The sequence below is a fragment of the Cibotium barometz genome, chromosome 2 (assembly GCF_041138505.1).
Source record: "Cibotium barometz isolate CiBa-2024 chromosome 2, ASM4113850v1, whole genome shotgun sequence".
Taxonomy (NCBI): domain Eukaryota; kingdom Viridiplantae; phylum Streptophyta; class Polypodiopsida; order Cyatheales; family Cibotiaceae; genus Cibotium; species Cibotium barometz.
In genome coordinates this window covers 42,585,210-42,598,650 of record NC_141047.1, presented here as the reverse complement: position 1 = coordinate 42,598,650, position 13,441 = coordinate 42,585,210, and positions in this window count along the sequence as shown.

The window sequence follows — 13,441 nt, the reverse complement described above, 5'->3', positions numbered from 1 at the left end:
TACACATCTTATCACATCTTAATTCATCTTATCACCTCCTAACTTATTTCAAGCATCTTATCACCTCTTATCACATCCTATCACCCTTATCACATTCTATCACATCTCATATCTATTTATAGAATACAAGAGAATTCTTATATTTGATATAAGATTTCTTTACACATTTATTTATGCATAGATTCTATTTAAGGAGATTAATACTTTTGAAGTAAAAATCAATCTTTTATGCATCTTCCTATGCATAAATTCATTTTAAATGAAAATGACACTTTTGAATTAAATTTCAATCTTTTATGCATCTTCCTATGCATAAATTCAATTTAGATGAGAATGACACTTTTGAATTAAAAATCAATCTTTTATGCATCTTCTTATGCATAAATTCAATTTGGTAGGAATTACACTTTTAGAATAAAAGAATTTCTCTTATGCATCTAAGTTATGCATAAAATCCATTTATGATGAAAATCACACTTTTAGTATAAAAAGAATATCTTTTATGCATACCTCTATGCATGAAATCTAAATATGTTAAAAGTAACACTTTTATAATAAAATAATCAACTTTTATGCATACTTCTATGCATGAAATTCAAATATGATAAAAGTAACACTTTTATGATAAAATAATCAACTTTTATGCATACCTCTATGCATGAAATTCAAATATGATAAAAGTAACACTTTTATGATAAAATAATCAACTTTTATGCATACCTCTATGCATGAAATTCAAATATGCTTTTATGATAAAATATTCATCTTTTATGCATGCCTCTATGCATGAAATTCAATTATGCTAAAAGTAACACTTTTATGATAAAATATTCATCTTTTATGCATGCCTCTATGCATAAAATTCAATTATGCTAAAAGTAACATTTTTATGATAAAATATTCATCTTTTATGCATGCCTCTATGCATGAAATTCAATTATGCTAAAAGTAACTCTTTTATAATAAAAAAATAAATTTTCTTTTACTAATTTCTAAAAATTTCGCCATAACCTCCTTTGTATGGCTGACCATTTTTCAATTTTCTACATCTTTAAAACCAATTAAAAGTACACCAATATTAAAATTATCCCAAAGTAAATATTTTTTTCACTTAATTGAGATAAACATTATAAAAATTTGACATTAATCACTTAACCATTCACCTAGGATAGAGAATGGTTGGTTTTGTTAGAGAAGAGAGGGGAATGCCTTTTGTAATGAGGCCTAACATTATAGAGAAGGCATAAAGCATAAAAACCATTTTAAAACCATAAAAATCCATAAAATAATTGAAAGAAAGAAGAACCACCAACTTACTAATGACTTTGATAGCTTTCCTTTGGCTTGATGGTTTGAGGGTTCAACTCTTGTTTGAACAAGAGTGGACACCCCAATCTTTGGAAGAGGGAAATGTCAAAAACTAATGAATTATTAACAAATTCATAGTTCTTGGCTTGGGCGGAGTAGAGTAGCAATGCATTAGACATTGTTGAGTTTCAACAAAGGGGAAGGCCTCTATTTATAGGAAAAAGTGAGCTCCTAACCAAACAAACTGATTCTAGAATTTTCCAACTCAGTTTGGTCAATTTTTTACCATTTTTAGGTCAGTTGAGCTAACTTTTTATAACTAGACTTGAATTAGGAGAGAGAAGAGATAAAATATCACATTATTTATGAGTTTAAAACTCATTCAAGCATGTGAAATATGCATCTCCTTTAATGGACTCCCCTTCCTTACATATGTGTCGAAATGGAATCATTATACCCAAAATATCTCATATTTTTAATATTGCTCATAGTTTTTTACTAATAAACCTTGTACATTTTCAACTCTTCATCTTATGTGAGCATTTACTCATTTTTGGATACCCAAAATATCTCATATTTTTAATATTGCTCATAGTTTTTTACTAATAAACCTTGTACATTTTCAACTCTTCATCTTATGTGAGCATTTACTCATTTTTGGATACCCAAAATATCTCATATTTTTGATATTACTCATAGTTTCTTACTAATAAACCTTGTACATAGTCAACTCTTCATCTTATGTGAGCATTTACTCATTTTTGGGTATCATCTTTTATAAAATTGGATTTATCTCCTTCCCACACATGGATTGATCTTATTGGTCCATAGGAACCTTAATTGAACCATAATCCAAAATTTCTAAAAATCTAGACCCTTAGGCTAAGGTCCTTCATATTAATTCTAATTGCACATTGGAAAGTTCTTTTTGAATTTATGTTTCAGGGGAACTTATTTTAATAAGATGAGTTATTTTTCTATCCAAAAATATTCATAATCTGAATATTCTCTCTCTAGAATATTTTCTCTCTCTATGTCAAAATAGAAGAGATGAGATCTCTTATATTTCTGAAGAGGGAATTGATTACAGGGGAATATGCTGGACATTTTGAGAGGCTAGGGAGGAATCTTACATTGACAATCTTTGTGAGTGTCTCAGGTCTATATAAACCTGTGAAAATTAATTACTTTGATTAAGCATTGATGGATTTTCCCACATAATTTACTCGTAAGTTGCACTACTCTTGCACCTTATTGCTCACACTTTGATCTCTCTCTCTCTCTCTCTCTCTCTCACACACACACACACACACACACACACACGTGCACACACATACACACACACACGCATATCAAAATAAGTGCCTATGCATCCATGCTGCCATGATGATCTACTCCAATGCTCATATGTAAGCCCTGATTCTTATGCAAGCTTATGCTCTATGGAGGGTCTAGCTTATATGCAAGAAGGAGTATTTGCTATGCGCGGATAACCCATGGGGAGGCTTTAAATGTTGGCCAATAGCTAATGGGCATGTGTAGGGCAACCCACTAGCTACCCAAGCCCTCCTATTTCCTAGAAGTTGTCCTTTATGGGCTGGTGGCCATGCCATGGCCTAGCCCAAGGCTTACCTAAATGCTCCTAATGCAAACAATTCCTTGACACTCAACTGACACTAACTGACCCCACTTTTGGCCCTGTCCCTAGTCGAGATCATTGACTAGGAACATCACAACCACCATAACCAAAACACCATATCTCTAACATGACATTGACATCGAGCTCTAGACATATGCCGTCGCGCTCGAGTTTGGGGCTTTCTTGGTTATGTTTGCTTAGTGTCTTGTAAAACTTATGAGCATTTAGCATGGCATTCAAGCATAAGGAGCATCCCCAACATGAACCACAGCCTAACCAAGAATTTACAACAGTTAAATCATGTACCCAAACATAGATCATAGTATTTATAGCATGTGTAGCAGTATATGGGGATTGTACTACAGTAACTATAGAGGTACAGAAGGCATTAAAAGCATTTAGGGCATGCATCACAATAGGTTGAGGCCTGTAAAACCATTCGACAACATAGGAAGAGGATTTTGGGAAGTTATGAGGCCCTGGAGGACCCAGACAATTAGGCCAACAACATTATCCTAGTTGAGGCCATGAGTATAAATCCATATCTAAAGAAAATAAATCATTCATTCTAACCATCTCCTTCTTCTCAGTGTTTCCATCCATTCAATAGCAGCCCACTCTCTGCTACTATATAACACGTTAATGTTTTATCATCTGTACATATCTTGGGATAGCAGCCCACTCTCTGCTACAACACATCATCTTTTTTTTTCTACAATTTACCTCAGGATAGAAGCCCTCTCTTCTCACCATCTCACATAATCATGAGAGAAGACCTCTCTGCTTATCTTCACCATCACCACCACTCGGGATGAAAACCCTCTCTGCTACTCACCATTGCTACGTATTACAACACCCTTGTCACCAAAGCTTACACCACTCGGGCGACATCCCTCTTTGCTCTTCATCACCATTCAAGTACCGCAGTGCCCTTGTTATATCAGAGCTTGCATCATCAGTGTTTCTAGCCATCCGCGGGCAGTAGCCCACTCTCTGCTATTATATAACACATCAGTGTTTTATTATCGGTACACATCTTGGGACAACATCCCACTCTCTGCTATAACACATCATTGTTTTTCCCTACAGGTTACTTCGGGATATCATCCCTCTTTGCTCACCATCTCACATCACTGGGACGACAGCCCTCTCTACTCCTCACCACCACCCCTTAAGTATTACAACACCCTTGTTGTGACGACAACCCTCTCTCCTCTTCATCATCACCATTCAGGTACCGTAGCACCCTTGTCACCACATTTTTGAAAAGATGCAGGGGAGAAGAGAGCTTGAGCTCTTGCAACCAAGCACACACACACTCACAAAACTCTAAAAGAGAACACACAAGGTGAGAGGCTGAAAATCTTCTTCTTCTTCACACAACACTCAACACACCATATACAAAGATAAGAGTACACACAATATGAAAAGGTACTCAACCAAATACATACTAGGGTTCTCTATAGTGTAAACCCAACTAAATGAGCTGGTGCTACAACTATGCCAGTCTCTAGAATGGCTGTCACACAGCCTAGCATCCCACTGGCCGCATATCACCCATGATCTCACCAACCATGCCAGTGGTGTAGTGTGGGGCCTATCTCCCAAGCGGGTCATCAGTGTCCACCGCCTCACTAGATGAGCTTTACATCTCAACACTCCCCCTTGAGCTCAACTCCATCTCATGTACACCAAGCGAAGCCTTGAATCTGCAGACCTTCTCTATACCCAATGCTTTGGTGAAGATGTCAGCGACCTGATCCTGTGTGGTGCTAACATAAACAAGGTTAACATCTCCTGCCAAAACCTTCTCTCTGACAAAATGGTAGTGGACCTCTATATGCTTTGTACGAGCATGAAAAACTCGGTTCCTGTGGGCCAAGTGTATATAGCTAATGTTGTCACAGAAAATGACAACTTGTCTATCCACCATAGATAGATCCAAATCTGCAAGTAGCTTTCTCAACCAAGCTACCTTCACATGCTGCCTTAGTAGCACCTCTGTACTCGGCCTCTGTAGTACTAGATAGAGCAACCATAGGCTGCTTCTTGCTGGTCCAAGTTACAACAGCACTCCCCAAAGAAAATGTGAAGCCACTAGTAAATCTTCTATCTGAGATACTACCAGCCCAATCAGCATTTGTGTACCCATGTACACGTATCTCTGTCCCAGTTTCATAAAATAGTCCACAATGCAAAGTAGACCTCACATACCTCAGTATGCATCTCAATGCATCCAAATGCAGCTTTTGAGGAACCTGCATAAACTGACTCACCAACCCAACAGCATAGCTCAAATCTGGCCTTGTGATCGTCATGTAGATCAAGCTTCCTACTATGAGCTTATACGTAGTAGGATCCTCCAAAATCTCTCCTGAATCTACACTCAACTTGCCATTCTGGTCCAATGGCACTCAGATAGGCTTACAGCTTGTCATACCATACTTGGACAACATGTTCAAGCCATATACTATCTCTGCAGTAATCCAATACCATGTGGTGACTTAATCACCTCAATGCCTAAGAAATATTTGAGCTCCCCCCAGATCCTTCATCTCAAACTTCTGTCTAAGAAAGATCTTTACATCAAAGATCTTTGCATCATGGTCCCCCGTAATGATCAGGTCATCTACATAGATGACAACAAGCACAACCCCTCTATCACTGTGTCTCACATACACAACGAGAAATCTGCATTGGCTACATGAAAGCCAATAGTGACAAGATATTCAGAAATCTTGTTAGACTATGCTCTTGGTGCTTGTTTTAAGCCATATAAGGCTTTCTTCAACCTGCAAACATGCTCGGGGTGACTCACATCCTCATAACCAGGTGGCCGCAACATATACACCTCTTCTTGCAAATCTCCATGCAAGAATGCATTCCTTACATCCATCTGATGTAAAGACCATTGCTTTGATGCAGCCACTGCTATCACAACTCTCACTGTTGTCATCTTGGCAACACAACTGGGCTAAAAGTTTCCTCATAATCAATGCCATATGTCTCTGCATATCCTTTGGCTACCAATCTAGCCTTGTACCTGCTTATGCTTCCATCACTATTATGTTTTACTTTTTGTACACCCATCCAATGGCTTTCTTGCCTTCAGGAAATTGCACTAAATCCCAAGTCTCATTTCCATATAGTGCATCCATCTCCTCATCCATAGCCTTCTCCCAACACACATTTCCTCACCAGGTGTTCTCATAGCTGGTATCCCAAGATCCTCATCAAGGCTCATCGAGCACTAGACTCTCCATCAACATGAGAATGCCCTGCAGAAATGTCATGCATACTAAGGGGCCCATTCAATTTCTCTTTGCCTTTATGTGATGTACTAAATAATCACATTTGTAGGACTGGTATTATGATGCAGCCTACCGCTCCATGGGCTATCAACAACTGAACCACTAGAGATGAGGACTCTCCTGGTCCACTCAAAGACTGTGATTGCTGACTTGCATTCTGTGCAACCACATTTCCACTCACATCAGCTCCAAGAGCTTCTTTTTCAGCAACATACCAGCTGCTCATCTCATAAAAAACAACATCCCTGCTTACCCTCAACTCACGTGTAGCAGGGTTATAACACCTATATCCATTTTGTTCAAGGGAATACCCAATAAACACACATTTTTCAGCTTTTGGATCCAACTTAGTTCTCAGCTCATCTGGCACATGCACATATGCAATGCATCCAAAGACTTTTAGATGAGACAAATTAGGTTTTCTGCCAGTAAACCTCTCCTCTTGAGAGTTACATCATGTATGGCTGCAGTTGGAGTCTTGTTCATGATGTAAACTGTTGTAGAAATAGCCTCAGCCTAATAGCTATGCGGCATATTCTTCTCTCCCATCAATGCTCGTGCAATCTTAGCAATGTGCCTGTTTTCTCGCTCAGCAACTCCATTTTGCTGCATGGAGTGTATCTGCAGGTAAACTGTCTTTGAATACCATTCTTCTACAAAACTTCAAAGAACTCATTGGAGAAGTACTCTCCCCCTCCATCTAACCTTAGGCACTTTACATGTTTCCCTATTTACTTTTCAACCATAACTCTGAAATTCTAAAAAATGAGTGAACACCTCACTCTTCTCCTTCATGAAGTATACCCACACTTTCCTTGTGTGGTCATCAATAAATGTCACATAATATCTGCAGCCTCCCATAGACATGGTCTTCGTAGGACCCCATACATCTGAATGCACAACATCTAGTGCATTTCTGCTCACATTTCTGTCATGTGGAAATACATGCTTTGTTTGCTTTCCAAATTGGCATGCTTCACATATTTTCTGCATACCTTCAACTTTAAACGTTGGCAGTCCTGTTACAATTCCTTTAGTCTGCATAGACTTCATTCTCTACATATTTACATGTCCAATTCTTTTATGCCAAATGTTTGTGTCTGCAACAATTCTTGAACCATTTGCAAACATTGCAACACTCACTTTAGGCATGTTTACATTCAGTGTAAACATTCTATCCACTTTGTTACCTTTTTGCAACCAACCTGCACTTGTCTTTAGAGTCTTCAACATAGCAACCATCAGGGTTAAATCGAACCTGCAAACCCTGCTCAATCATTTGGCCAACTGAAACCAGATTCTTTGTTATATTCAAAACATGAAGTACATCTACAAGGTACTTCACTTTGCCATTTTGCATAGACAATGGCACATCTCCAACATGGGCAATTGGATGAGCACTGTCACCCCTTGTTTCCACAAAACCTGCTCTTTCAAGGTTTTTCATCTCCTTGAACCACTCTCCATGACTTGTCATGTGGTTTGAAGCACCTAAATCAATGTACCATACATCATCTTCATGTGCTGCTTCAACATTTTGAGACATGGCATTAATGACATGCTACATAACAAACAACCTTTCATTATCCTCATTATTTCTGCTCGAGGATGCATAGTTATTTTGCTGCAATTTTCTATTTTGCATGTCAGCCTGCTTCTTATAACAATCTGCCTGCACATGTCTAGGCTTACCACAATAAAAGCATCCACGTGTATCATTATACTGCCTTTGCCAATTTCCACGACCTCTTTGACTCCCCTTGTCTCTTAATTGGCCTCTTCCACTTGCGTGTTGTTGTTGTTGTGAATTCTGGGACTGTTGTTGTTGCTGCTCCTGGTGGCCATAATTTTGATTACCTGTTCGGCCACCTCCTTGGCTGCGTCCACGACCTCCTCTACCTTGTCCTCTTCTTGAACTTGTGTAGAAGGCTTGTTGCTCTGAATTGTTTTTGTTTTGTGAAGACTATTGGTCTTCACCCAAGATCTTCTCTTTTATAATCAACATAGACACCAAATCTATGAAATTGGGAACATTTTTCCGAGTCTGAATAGACATCTTGAACGCCTTGTATTGTGGCCCGAGACCACATAGACAGACTTCCACCACAGACATACTCTTTTTCTCCACATTATGAAGTTCATTCTTCAATTTTATCTTTCGTACCTTGGTATTTGTTTTATAGAGTTTTACCAAGGTGTCCCATGCCTCCTTGGGGGACTTAGCATCCTATATGTGCCCAATCATGGTGTCCTGTATACTGATAGAGAGCCAATACATAACTTTTCTGGCTCCTTGGTTCCAATCCTTGAACTTTCTCACATCTGCAAGCAGTCGGATTGGTCTCGGCCGGTATCTTCTGTGCCTCTTCATGCTGCTCACCTTCTATGTAGTCCCAGTAACCCTTTCCCATCAGAAAATTTGTCCACTCGCTTGCGATGGTAGACTTCTCTGCTCTTCATCACCATTCAGGTACCGTAGCACCCTTGTCAGAGTTTGCATCATCAACATTTCCAACCATCTAATAGCAGCCGTGCGGTGACCCCACTGGCAACCTTGCAACACCGTGACCCTGATCTGCCAAGAGCCATGCCCTCCTCTTAGACCATGCCGTTCCACAACTCGACCCCCTCTAGGATCCAGTGCCGTCACACAACCCCAAAGTCGTGCCATGTCGTGTCATGCTGTGGAAGTGTCTAAGTGTTCGGACATGAGAAGACTTGGAAGAATATGGGGAGGAGTATTTGTCTAAGTAATCATGCAGTGGACTTGGGTGGATGTGTGGAGGAGTATTTGTCTAAGTGTCCATGCGGGGGAATTGGAAGCATGTGCGAGGATGACTATTTTCTACCAAGGGTGTTGATTATTGGATGCCCCCACTCCTCTCTTGGAAACACCCCTTTGATGTCTTGGAAACATGGAATGTTTACGATACGAGAAACCTCCTTCTCTATTTTTCTTGTAGTCTCCTAGATTTGCGTACTTTGATGTGGTGCGGTCATACTAGCACTAACACATTGAATCCCATCAAAACTCCATAGTTATGCGCACTTGGGCTAGAAAAATACTCGGATGGATGATCTTCTAGGAAGTCCTAGTGTTGCACCCTTTTTTGAGCAGGGGCTCTACAAATAACCCCCATCGGGCCATGCCGTCACACAACCTCGGAGCCATGCGGGTGACCCCACCCCTACCCACTCTCCCACTATGTGGTGAGCCCCCTCCTCCAGAGCCATGCTGTGCTGTGCGACCCTGCTCCTCCAGGAAGGGTGCGATAAACCCCCTTCCCTCCCCCCCCCTTGACGAGCCATGTAGAATTGTGATCCCGCTCTGCCACCAAGAGCCATGCAGTGAGCCCACCCCCCTCATGGACTGTGCCATGCCATGACCCCACCCCCACCAATTTACCTTGAGATAGCAGCTCTCTCTGCTCACCATGTCACATCATCAGGATGGCAGCCCTCTTTGCTTATCTTCACCATCTACACGAGGCGGTAATCCTCTTTTCTCCTCACCACCCCTCAGCTATTGTAGCACCCTTGTCACTGGAGTTTGCACCACTCAGGATGGCAGCTCTCTCTACTCTTCATCACCATTCAGGTCCACAACACCCTTGTCACCAGAGTTTGCATCATCATCGTTTCCAGCCATCTCACAACAACAGCCCACTCTCTGCTACTATACATAACATCAGCGTTTTGTCATCAATACGCATCTTGGGATAGCAACCCACTCTCTACTACATCGTATCATTGTTTCTCTTCTACAGTTTACCTTGGGATAGCAGCCCTCTCTTGACACGTGCATGCCCATGCCATGGTTTAATCTTCAGCATATGTATTGATCCACAACCCTAAGAATACTTAAGAACATTAATGCCAATTACTTATGATTAGACACACAGGAGAGAGCAGAAGAGTTCTCAGGGTTTTCTTACATAACTATGTTACAAAAAGGTAATTGATGCTTTTACATGAATGAGGCTTGTGGTCAGCCCCATAGGTGTTGACCCTAGTCCTTTTACATTTATTCTACTCTTGCTATGACTGAATGCTGATTTATGAACTGAACTATGACTTGCAAACTATTGAATATACTTGAAATTCTTATATGTGTTGCCTGAGGAGACCAGTCTGCCAGTAGACAGAGCAAGTCGGCCAACTTTGGGTGGACAAACAAATGCTGATTCGCTATATTCACTATTGCACTTCAATAGTCACACCCCATACCAATGATTTTATATTCACGTGATCACAAATTTTTTTTTTGTTAATAACATGTGTTAACATGTTATTAACATGTTAACATGTTAACATGTTCTCAAAAAAGCCGGTGGCAAGCGACCTGGTAACCGGATAAAATCCTGTCGGGCTTTTGCTATACCCGACGGTCCCGCCGGGAAAAAGGAAACCCCAGCGGGTCCCGGCGGGATCGTCATCCAGCCTGACGGGGTACAATTTCCTATATATATGGGCCCGGGAGCCCTTTGGGAGTTCATTGCTGACAGCATACACAGGTAATAAAACTTGTGTGTGTGTGTGTGTGTGTATGTGGGTGTGTGTTCGTGTGGGCAGCCGCCCACTGTCGCAATGCGTGGCAGGATGTGGGTGGTCCGCCACACGAGGGATGTGTGTGTGGGTGTGTGTTCGTGCTGGCAGCCGCCCATTGTCGCAATGCACGGCAGGATGTGGGTGGTCCGCCACACGACAGGTGTGGTCCGCCACACGACAGGTGTGTGTGTAAGGCCATTCTTCGGAATGGTGCTTACCCTGGGGCACTCGGTAACGCGGCTAGTCTGTGTCCTATGGTAAGTATGGCACGTGGTAGCAGTACTAGTCGGTAACGCAGCAAGCATAGTATCGTTATGGCGATGTCACCTTCCCTTCCCTTCCCTTTGTCAAATGCAAGCATATGGTCGGTAACGCAGCCAGTGTATGTTCGTATCCTATTCGTATTCCCATAGAATCGGGTAGCATTTTGTCGTTAACGTGGCAAGTTGGTGTCGTCCGCTAGTGCATAAATTGTTTTTTGCATATTGCGGCATTTGATCGTTAACGCGGTCAAAAAAATGTCGTAAATTTGCTTGCATATTACGGCATATGATCGTTAACGCGGTCGAAAAAATGTCGTAAATTTGTTTGATTTGACTTGTATTGTTTTTATTGTGTTTGATCCATGCGATACTTGGTTGCTAATGTGGCATGAGTATTTCATGGATCAAAGTTTACATCATATTGTCTAAACGTTTTATTTTATAATGAGTATTTCATGGATCAAAGTTTACATCATATTGTCTAAACGTTTTATTTTATAATATCGTGATTCGTAACTCGAAAAAATGAATATCTCTCTCTCTTCCTACCCCCCTCTCTCTCTCATGATACATTTCATAACTCTTTCTCTCTCTCTCTCTCATGATACACTTCACAACACGATAGATGTGTAGATAAGGATTTTTTTTCTCTTAAAATATACATAATTCCTAATAATTTCTTTTTTCTCCCTCTATTTACTTAAAAATTAAAACAGTACATTATTTTCCTCTTTAGGAACTCACAAAAACATTAAAAATATCGTCTAATGTTTCTTCTCTCTATCTGTCACAACTCTCTCTTCCTCTCCTCTCTCTCTCTCTCTCTCATGATACACTTCACAATTCTCTCTCTCTCTCTCTCTCTCTCTCTCTCATGATACACTTCACAACTCTCTCTCTCTCTCTCTCTCATAATACACTTCACATCTCTCTCTCTATCACAATAGATGTGTAGATGAGGAGTACTTTAGGATTACAAAACATTATTTTCCTCTCTTTAGGAACTCACAAAACTATTAAAAATGTCATCTAATGTTCCCTCTCTCTCTATCTGTCACACCTCTCTCTCTTTCTCCCTCTCTCTCTCTCTCTCTCGTTCGATAATGTATACACTTGATAAGTAATAATGCACTTGTTGTGGTTGTCTCATGTTCGATAATGTATTGCATGATGTTGAGTTCAGTAATATTGTTTGATATTCTGTTTTTGTTTGATCATTGATAAGTAATGATACACTTATTGCTGTTCTCTCACGTTTGATGATGTATTGGATGATGTTGAGTTCATTAAAATTATTTGATATTTCGTTTTTGTTTGAACATTGATAAGTAATGATACACTTGTTGCTGTTCTCTCACGTTTGCTTGATGTTGATTTCAGTAATGTTTGATATTCTGTTTTTTTGTGTTTAGTGATATTTGCTAGATTTACGAAGACGACCAACATGCTTTCCCCCGAAGAGCGTAAAATCGTTCTACGAGCAATTCGCATTGAAGCAGTCATCACAGTGTCACAATGTGCTGATGATGTCGTCAAAAAGATCAATGAGTCTGAGATACTCATGCGAGATCTAATAGACCAGATATGGGAAAATGCACAGCGTCGGCTTCGAAGTGGAGGCAACGCTGAGTTGCTTGATAGACAGAAGATAGCAGATTTCAACCATCAACATATAACATGAACCATTTTGGGGAGCATGCATGTAGCATGCATTGATCTTAGAGATGCTGCCACGCCTGAAGCTAATATGCAACGTCTACAGTTATGGGACGTTGTATGGAGCGAGCAAAGAGCCAAGAGCAAGCGCATGAAGGCGTTGGATGTAGAGTCCCTCCCCAAAAGAGTGCGCATTGCCCAGGACGTCGCTGCAACGTCCAGCCAGGCAGATGCAAGTGGTACAGGTGTCATTAATCGTACCATCTACAATTCTATGTGCACACACCTCATTGGCATCCCGCACGAGGCTCTGTTCGAAGGGCGAACAATAGGCTCTGGTGTTTTTGGCACAGTAAAAGAGTATACAGTTAAAGGTATATCATTTTTGCCGGAGCACATTACTTTTTACGAAAAGCACTACAAAGGAGAAGACAGCGCCAAGTTCGAGAGCTTCCAGGCAGAGCAGGGCATGCAGGTTCTACACCCATCGATTGTCTTCACAAAAGAATCTCCTTGGATCACTATTTTCCCGTACTATAATGGCGGCTCGCTTGGTGATACTCTTCTGAAGGTTCCCTTCAGATTCAGTGAGTTCACTAGAGCAATTTTCCGTTTGGATCGAGGATGGAGACAACCCCCGCCTGATAATATTCCTTTAAGTCATCTAGAACTTTCTAAAATAAAACAAATAGTAATAACCATGCCACATATTATGC